The 9,720-nt window shown below is 51.3% G+C and overlaps 1 non-coding gene across 1 annotated transcript; it reads left to right on the top strand.

Moving 5' to 3' along the window:
* The first annotated feature begins 5,084 nt into the window (after positions 1 to 5,084).
* TRNAY-GUA (transfer RNA tyrosine (anticodon GUA)) lies at positions 5,085 to 5,169 on the top strand. Its single transcript is given in 2 exon segments — positions 5,085 to 5,121; positions 5,134 to 5,169. It is a non-coding gene; the product is annotated as a tRNA-Tyr (tRNA).
* The last annotated feature ends 4,551 nt before the right edge of the window (positions 5,170 to 9,720 follow it).

Here is a 9,720-nt window from a genome sequence, read left to right as displayed (position 1 = left end):
GCTGCGAGAAGTCAGGCTGTGTAATCGTGACGATCTTCGTGGCGACACACCCGTGACATGAAGATGGCGGGAAACGACTGAAGATGGCGGGAGACGACTGAAGATGGCGGGAAATGGCTCCGGATGGCAGGAAACTTCCTTTTGAGGTACGTGTACAGTCTTTTTCAGGCGCGCAATACCCGTTTCTGGCGGGTTGGTCACAATCCTGCAGACTACGCCAAAGCTGACTCGCCCCCTGGGCCGTGGGGCACCCGGAACCGGACTTCAGTGCAATGTTGGGGGTAGTAGTGGCAACCCGATCCCGTGGCTCAAGGTGGTCAGAACAAATGCTGTAGCAGTCTATTTGTAGGGTTTTGAATGTCCGACTATGCCAGCCGTGGATTGCGGTCAGGGATGACCGCCGCTGCAAGGCAGACCGCTGAGGCTGATGTTGGTATGCAGCACAGGGATAGGATAACTCCCCACGGGAGGAGTGTAGCCTCAGGGCAGTGTAATAGGATGCTGGGGGTGATGGTGCAGGCCGCAATAATAAGGGTTCAGAGTCTGCTTCAAACAGTCCAGGGTCTTTATTGTAGTTAGTACTAATGACCCAACACGAGTACAGGGTAGGAATGGGCCTGGGGGTCTGAGAGAATTCGGGCGAGCCCCACTGGTCAGGGTGAGTGGGTAGGCCTACCGTTCTCTCTCTGCCCTTGCTGACTATCCCCCTTTTCGTGGTGTGATAGCCCACGTCCCCGAGCTGGCCGTGTACTACGCCTGTATGGCTTGCGACTCGGGCCTTAGGTACCTGTTGCTTCTCCGTGCTGTACCGGTCCCTCTGTGTGGCGGAGCCTCCAGCTTCTTAGGCCAAGGGACCTGAAGTCCCTCGCGGGTTGGTTATCTGCTGCCGGGCTTGCAACCCTGACAGCCTCGGACCCCAGTGTCCGGTTGTGTAGTTCTCTCTCAGCCAGGACCTTGCTCTCGTTGCCTCGGTCCCTGGCTCACTGCTGCTCCTCTGCCTCCCGGACTCCTCAGCTGCTGCTGACCTGTCCCTTTCCTCTGGGAACCCTTCTGGATGCTTCAGAAGTGGGTTCTGGTCTCTCTAGCCCTGCCCTCAGTTCCAGCTTTTATAGGGGCAGCCTGCTCCCCCTACTGGCCTGGGACAGGAGGTGCTGCATGCTAATGGTCCCTGACCAGGGAACCTCCCTCCTGCTCTCAGACACAGCCTTTGATATTTGTGGCATCCAGGCCTGGGGTGACACATGTTAATTCCAAGTCTCCAGAGTTTTAAGCGTGCTCTAATATATATTTCTTTAGACTCAGCATCATCAAAATGCCCTGGGGCTGAAGGCAGGAGCTCTTCACATTCCTTTTACAGGACATTTTCCTGTTTGTTTATTGGTTTTAAAATGTTTTCTAATAAAAAAGTGTTTTTTAGTTCTAATTTCTTGGTCGCTTCTGTTTTTTTCTGGAATGAAACTATAAATCCGGTAAATTATTGCTAAATTACTGTTAATGTGTATGCAGTAAGTGCAAGGGCTGCCAAAAATTAGGTCGCGCTCCAATACCCCTTTGAAGAGATGTAGTGGAGGGCCTCAGTAAAAATTTTTTTCCATTATTAAGGAGTGGGTATCCTAGACTGGTAATGCCCATGCACTAAGTGCGTGCGCTGAAAAACATTGACCCCTGGGTGGTATGCATATATATTATACAGAATGTTAGAGGTAGGCCTCTAATAATAGTTCCTACGGGCATCATAAACACCCTTAAAAAAATTAATGGGGGTGTTGTATGATGGTCACCCTGTTGAGATCGTGGTGGAGGAGAAGGAGAAGGAGGAGGATGACATAAAAAGTCTAAATGCTGAAGCATCTACCCATGTCTGGGTGTGAAGGGGTGCATGGGAATAGACCAGAAATTTTTTTATTTCACTTTATGTTCCGCTGATGTCATCCGGTGGTGATGAGATGTCGGCTCCAATCCAGAATTTATTCATTCTGATAAGAGTCAGACAATCAGCATTTTCAGTTGACAGGCGGAAATAGCACAATACAGCAATGCTGGTCACATCAACCAAATCTGGCTGTATGCTGCTAACTAGCAAATGGAGCAGTATGAATGGAATATTATATTACTTCTTACCAAAAGTATCAGGATTCAGAGCAAAAAGAATATTATCAGCCTGATATCTAGGGCTATGGATAGGAGATCCAGCAGCAGAAAGAACGCGCAGTGGCCCCTATTCTGTACTATAGGAGGTCTCCACAAACTCTGCCTAACTACTGCTATCAGCGGGATTAATATCCATCAGAATTAGTGCTTACAGGGACTGTTAGTGTAGATGAAATAAATAATAGTGGTGTGGGATCACAGCCTAAATGCAGGTAAAAATCTCTCCCTGACGCAGCAGCAGCTCTCCCTACACTGTCTGATCCGGAGTGACTGTGACTACCATGGCGGCGCCCGGTCTGATATACACCTGATGACACTGTGCGACCAGCCAATCACTGTAATGCCACACCCAACATGGTTGCCGCATTACAGTGAGTGGCAGGCAATCCCTGCATGTTCATTGGCTCTGTAATGAGCGCCAAACATGCAGGAAGGAGACCCGAGCTCCAGCCGAGCAACCCGGAAATACTCGGTGAGCACCGAGCATCTCGAGAAGTGAGATGTTCCGGCGAGTAATGAGTATTGAGGAGCACGCTCGCTCATCACTATGGGTCACTCATCGGAGGTCTCTTCTGTTCTGGCACCTGGGGGATCTACAAATGATACAAGTCACATGGAGACCTTTCAAGCAAAATCTGCCCTCCAATATGGCGCTCCTTCCTATCTGTGCAAGGCCGTGTCCTCGGACAGTAGCGTCTGATCACATTTATTAACCAATGGAGGCCTGGATTTGCAGTAACCCCCAAAATGAAAGTGGAAAAACACACTACAGGCTGATCCAACTTTGATGTGAAGTCCTTAAAACGAGTCAAAATGAGGCTGAGTATTGTGTGTGGCCTCCACGTGCCTGTATGACCTCCCTACAACGCCTGGGCATGCTCCTGATGAGGCTGAGTATTGTGTGTGGCCTCCACGTGCCTGTATGACCTCCCTTCAACGCCTGGGCATGCTCCTGATGAGGCTGAGTATTGTGTGTGGCCTCCACGTGCCTGTATGACCTCCCTACAACACCTGGGCATGCTCCTGATGAGGGTGAGCATTGTGTGTGGCCTCCACGTGCCTGTATGACCTCCCTACAACGCCTGGGCATGCTCCTGATGAGGCTCAGTATTGTGTGTGGCCTCCACGTGCCTGTATGACCTCCCTACAACGCCTGGGCATGCTCCTGATGAGGGTGCGGATGGTCTCCTGTGGGATCTCCTCCCAGACCTGAACTAAAGCATCCGCCAACTCCTGGACAGTCTGTGGTGCAACGTGACGTTTGTGGATGGAGTGAGACATGATGTCCCAGATGTGCTCAATCGGATTCAGGTCTGGGGAACGGGCGGCCAGTTCAGAGCTTTAATGCCTCCATCTTTCAGGAACTGATGACACACTCCAGCCACATGAGGTCTGGCATTGTCCTGCATTAGGAGGAACCCAGTGCCAACCACACCAGCATATGGTCTCATAAGGGGTCTGAGGATCTTATCTCGGTACCTAATGGCAGTCAGGCTAGCTCTGGCGAGCACATGAAGGGCTGTGCGGCCCTCCAAAGAAATGCCACCCCACACCATTACTGACCCACTGCCAAACCGGTCATGCTGAAGGATGTTGCAGGCAGCAGATTGCTCTCCACGGCGTCTCCAGACTCTGTGACGTCTGTCACATGTGCTCAGTGGGAACCTGCTTTCATCTGTGAAGAACACAGGGCGCCAGTGGCCACTTTGCCGATCCTGGTGTTCTGTGGCAAATGCCAAGCGTCCTGCACGGTGTTGGGCTTTGAGCACAACCCCCATCTGTGGAAGTCGAGCCCTCTTACCACCCTCATGGTGTCGGTTTCTAACCGTTTGTGCAGACACATGCACATTTGTGGCCTGCTGGAGGTCATTTTGCAGGGCTCTGGCAGTGCTCCTCCTGTTCCTCCTTGCACAAAGGCGGAGGTAGCGGTCCTGCTGCTGGGTTCTTGCCCTCCTACGGCCCCCTCCACATCTCCTGGTGTACTGTCCTGTCTCCTGGTAGCGCCTCCAGCCTCTAGACACTACGCTGACAGACACAGCAAACCTTCATGCCACAACTCGCATTGATGTGCCATCCTGGATGAGCTGCACTACCTGAGCAACTTCTGTGGGTTGTAGAGTCCGTCTCATGCTACCACGAGTGTGAAAGCACAACCAACATTCAAAAGTGACCAAAACATCAGCCAGAAAGCATTGGTACTGAGATGTGGTCTGTGGTCCCCACCTGCAGAGCCACTCCTTTATTGAGGGTGTGTTGATAATTTCCAATAATTTTCATCTATTGTCTATTCCATTTGCACAACAGTATGTGAAATTCATTGTCAATCAGTGTTGCTTCCTATGTGGACAGTTTGATTTCACAGAAGTTTCATTTACTTGGAGTTATATTCTGTTGTTTAAGTGTTCCCTTTATTTTTTGAGCAGTGAAGTTAATGCTAAAAAAAAAAATGTTCTACGTTGGCCGGTAAACAAGCCTGGGTCAACTGCTTGGAAGGCAGCTATGCTCACCACTATACCACCAACGCTTGGACTGGAGGGTGGTGTTTTTTTCTGACTTCTATTGCTCTGCCTGGGGAAAGTACATGAAAGCTCACAGGATATTTCCCATACAGCTCACATACAGCTCAGGTACTTTTTTTGATGAAGATTCTACAATCTCTCTTTCTCCCCTATCACTTCTGGACTTGCTGCTTAGCTCCTTTCCATTATTCAAACGCCAATGTCTCACTTTTGTGTCTCTGCCATATGGTCTAGCGGTTAGGATTCCTGGTTTTCATCCAGGCGTTCTTAGTCCTTAGTTCAACTCCCTGTATAGGAAGATGTTTTTCCTTTTTTTTGTTATTACCTTATTATTGTCACAGTCAGAATCTTATTGACTGTATAAACCTGGAGACGCAGTGAGGTGATGACGGCAGGAGAGCTGTAAAACACAAGCCTTCGATAGCTCAGCTGGTAGAGCGGAGGACTGTAGTGGGGCACAGACATCCTTAGGTCACTGGTTCAATTCTGGTTCGAAGGACATTTTACTACTTATTGTTAGTAGAGTATAATTCTCTCCAGAATTAAGAAGCCATATTACTGTGGGGTCACATTAGCCACAATCAGGGCCGGCGTCAGCACCCGGGCAAGTGCCGGGTCCCTGAGCAGGCAGGGGGCCCACTGGCGGTCGCGCACCCCGCTGGGTTATGAGCGGAGGAGAGCTGTGTCAGCGCCCGCCCTTCTCCACCATTTGCTCAGGGCCCCGGCAGCCGGATACTTACCTCTCCCCGTGCCTCTGCAGATCCGCTGTCTTCCTGCTCTGCGCTCCCTGTGACATGTCAGGTCAGAGGGTGCGGTGACGTCTTTCCACTGCGCGCTCACCTGAGCCATCACAAGGAGCGCAGAGCGGGATGACGCCGGCAACCCTGGAGTCCGGACCCGAGCAGCGGGCAGCAGGTGAGGAGGAGGGAGGTGAGTATTTGATTTTTTTTTTTTAATGTATGGAGGCACGAGGCATAATATGGGGGGGTGACATCTTGCATGGGGCATTATAAAGAGAGGAGGGGATGACAGATTGCATGGGGCAGTATAAAGAGAGGGGGGGTGACATCCTGCATGGGACATTATAAAGAGAGGGGGGGGTGGCATGGGGCATAATATGGGGGGATGACATCTTGCATGGGGCATTATAAAGAGAGGGGGGGTGACAGACTGCATGGGGCATTATAAAGAGAGGGGGGTGACATCCTGCATGGGGCATTATAAAGAGTGGGGGGGGTGACAGACTGCATGGGGCATTATAAAGAGAGGGGGAGATGACATCCTGCATGGGGCATTATAAAGAGAGGGGAGGTGGCATGGGGCATAATATGGGGGGATGACATCTTGCATGGGGCATTATAAAGAGAGGGGGGGTGACAGACTGCATGGGGCATTATAAAGAGAGGGGGGTGACATCCTGCATGGGGCATTATAAAGAGAGGGGGGGGTGACAGACTGCATGGGGCATTATAAAGAGAGGGGGAGATGACATCCTGCATGGGGCATTATAAAGAGAGGGGAGGTGGCATGGGTCATAATATGGGGGGGTGACATCTTGCATGGGGCATTATAAAGAGAGGGGGGGTGACAGACTGCATGGGGCATTATAAAGAGAGGGGGGTGACATCCTGCATGGGGCATTATAAAGAGAGGGGGGTGACATCCTGCATGGGGCATTATAAAAAGAGGTGGTGACATCCTGCATGGGGCATTATAAAGAGAGGGGGGGTGACATCCTGCATGGGGCATTATAAAGAGAGGGGGGTGACATCCTGCATGGGGCATTATAAAAAGAGGGGGTGACATCCTGCATGGGGCATTACAAAGAGGGGGGGTGACATCCTGCATGGGGCATTATAAAGAGAGGGGGGTGACATCCTGCATGGGGCATTATAAAGAGGAGGTGTGACAGCCTGCATGGGGCATTATAAGGTGGGGAATAGCCTGCATGGGGCATTATAAGGGGGGACGGGACGGCCTGCATAGTGCATTATGTGGGGGGAACAGCCTGCATGGAGCATTATAAGGGGGGGGGGCAGCCTGTATGGGGCATTATGTGGGGGGTAACAGCCTGCATGGAGCATTATAAGGGGGGGACAGCCTGTATGGGGCATTATGTAGGGGGTAACAGCCTGCATGCAGCATTATATGGGGGCCAGTATCCTGTATGGAGCATTATAAGGGGACCAGTATCCTGTATGGAGCATTATATGGGGGCCAGTATCCTGTATGGAGCGTTATATGGGGGCCAGTATCCTGTATGGAGCTTTATAAGGGGACCAGTATCCTGTATGGAGCGTTATATGGGGGCCATTATCCTGTATGAAGCTTTATAAGGGGACCAGTATCCTGTATGGAGCGTTATATGGGGTCCAGTATTCTGTATGGCGCCTTATATGGGGGCCAGTATTCCGTATGGGGCCTTATATGGGGGCCAGTATTCCGTATGGGGCCTTATATGGGGGCCAGTATTCCGTATGGGGCCTTATATGGGGGCCAGTATTCCGTATAGGTCCTTATATGGGGGCCAGTATTCCATATGGGTCCTCAAATGGGGGCCAGTATTCCGTATGGGTCCTTATATGGGGGCCAGTATTCCATATGGGGCCTTATATGGGGGCCAGTATTCCGTATTGGGCCTTATATGGGGGCCAGTATTCCGTATGGGTCCTTATATGGGGGCCAGTATTCCATATGGGGCCTTATATGGGGGCCAGTATTCCGTATTGGGCCTTATATGGGGGCCAGTATTCCGTATTGGGCCTTATATGGGGGCCAGTATTCCATATGGGGCTTCATATGGGGGCAAGTATTCCGTATTGGGCCTTATATGGGGGCCAGTATTCCATATGGGGCCTCATATGGGGGCCAGTATTTCGTATGGGGCCTCAAATGGGGGCCAGTATCCTGTATGGAGCATTTTATGGGGGCCAGTATCCTGTATGGAGCATTTTATGGGGGCCAGTATTCTGTGTGGAGCGATTCGCTGGTTTCTGGGCTATTGTAGAATTTACAATAGATATCGCTCATGTAATGTAAGAAGTGAAATCTTTGCATTGTACTATATATAAATATATATATTTCTCTGCGGTATCTGTGCATCATGAATCGTGGTATGTATTAACGGGGCCCACTGAGACTCTTTCGCCCGGGGCCAAGAAAAACCTGGAGCCAACCCTGGCCACAATATTAATTTTCCTTAGCAATCCCTCCTCGCAATCCGCTCTCCTGAAGTAGGGCTTCTATTAGGGTCATTACGGTTCTTCACTTACAGCGGATTATCCGGACAGAAGTTTCCTCCCTCTCTTCCTCCTCATTTTTGACTTTTTCGGAAGATGATGTTTTTAGCTCTTTGGCCTCGATTCATGATTGTGTTTTTCGGCTGTACCTCAGTCATTACTTACTTTGAGCTTTTTTTAAGTCTATTTCCTCTGTGTTCACCTGTGTTTTCTTCTGGACCCCATTGTGGGTGAGGTTTGGAGTTTCTACGTCAGGGGTGGGGAATCTTTTCTCTTCCAGGAGCCATGTGGATATTTATATCATCCTTCAGGGGATGTATAAATTACCCTTTAACTAAGTACGTCCTGATGCGGCGCGGGTGTCAGGACGTAATATTTCAGTGCATGCGCCTCAGCGTTCGGCAGTGAAGACTGCGTACACGTGCTCACCGAGCGAGGAGACATTAACCGTCACAATACAGCTGCCAGCCCCAAGTACTGGGGTCCCCGGATATCTACTCGGGGGCAGAACAAAGGTCATCGAGGCTTGTAAATGTCCTGTGGGCCTGAGGTTCCCCACCCCTATTCCAGATGTTTTCGACTCATCCAACTGTCACTTTTTAAAAAGGGCAGTGAAAGCAGAGCGGAGGACGACGCCGCGGAGGAGGCCGCGACAGCAGAGGCAGGTAACGGAGACGCCCCTACCCCGAACCCTGGGGCCGCCGACCTGCCCCTGCACCCTGTTGCGGAGCCCAACGTACCTGAACCCGCTATCGACACCGTGCCTCCACCGCTACCAATCGGTTCCCAGGCCATCGACACCGCCAGCGAGCCCTGCCCCACGCCGTGCCCTCTGACCCCGGGCATGATCAGCAGACCACAATCGCAGGCCCGGTCGCAAGGTCTAGCGCCCCCGGACGCCGCCCGTCGACGGGAGTACTGCCGCCAACAGCTGGAGATGTTCGAGAGGGAGCAGCGGGAGCGGCGCATGAAACAGGAGAAGCTGCAGGTCCAGAGTGCGGAGCAGAAGATGAAGACCCGGCGAGATCCCCGAGCAGCCCGCAGTCCCCGAGTCACTGGGACTGTCATGAAATTTCACATGGAACATGGCTGGGGTTTCATTAAAGACCCTGAGACCATCAGCGATGTGTTCGTGACGAGGAGAGATGTGGAGAGCCACCTGCCGGAGGGTCATCGAGGGCGAGATCTGTTTCCAGGGGATGTGGTGTCTTACACCCGACACAAAGGCGTGAAGGGATGGTACGCCCTCCACGTCCACAGAGTAGTAGAGGAGGAGGAACAGCATTACTCGGACGCTGAGTACCAAGAGGACCCGGATGGGCCTGAAGATGACGAGGAGGAGAAAGGCGCATATGGAGGACGACGATAGAAAGTAAGAAGAAGCGCCAATGTAAATAGTTACCCGTCAGGGTACAAAGAAACTGTGTGGGACTGTTTCAAATTGAGTGTGGTCCCCGTTGGGACTGATATAGGACTGTTTGATTGTTGCCCTATCCCCTAAGTAACCAGGCTGAGGACTGTGAGCAGCCATCCCCCCTTTTTCAACCGGCCGAGGACTGGGAACGGCCAATCCCCTGCAAATAGTTGCGCTTCCTAAAGCGCCCCCTACTGGTTTTATAAAAAAGCCTGCAACGTCTACCTCAAGACAAGTTTACTGGACTGTTGCACCTTTACCTGGTCGCAAGTTGCACCGCGGCCATGATCCAAGAATACAAGAATGTGTCTTGCCTAAAAATGTTTTACGTGAGAAAGTTTAATATGCTGCTAGAAAATGTTTTACATAATCTTGAAACCGTTTTATAAGACAGATG

This window comes from Phyllobates terribilis, unplaced genomic scaffold (genome assembly GCF_046119375.1).
Source record: "Phyllobates terribilis strain yellow unplaced genomic scaffold, ASM4611937v1 Scaffold_3__8_contigs__length_932513732, whole genome shotgun sequence".
Taxonomy (NCBI): domain Eukaryota; kingdom Metazoa; phylum Chordata; class Amphibia; order Anura; family Dendrobatidae; genus Phyllobates; species Phyllobates terribilis.
The sequence above is the reverse complement of the archived record's forward strand: the minus strand, read 5'-3'. Positions and strand labels throughout refer to the sequence as shown.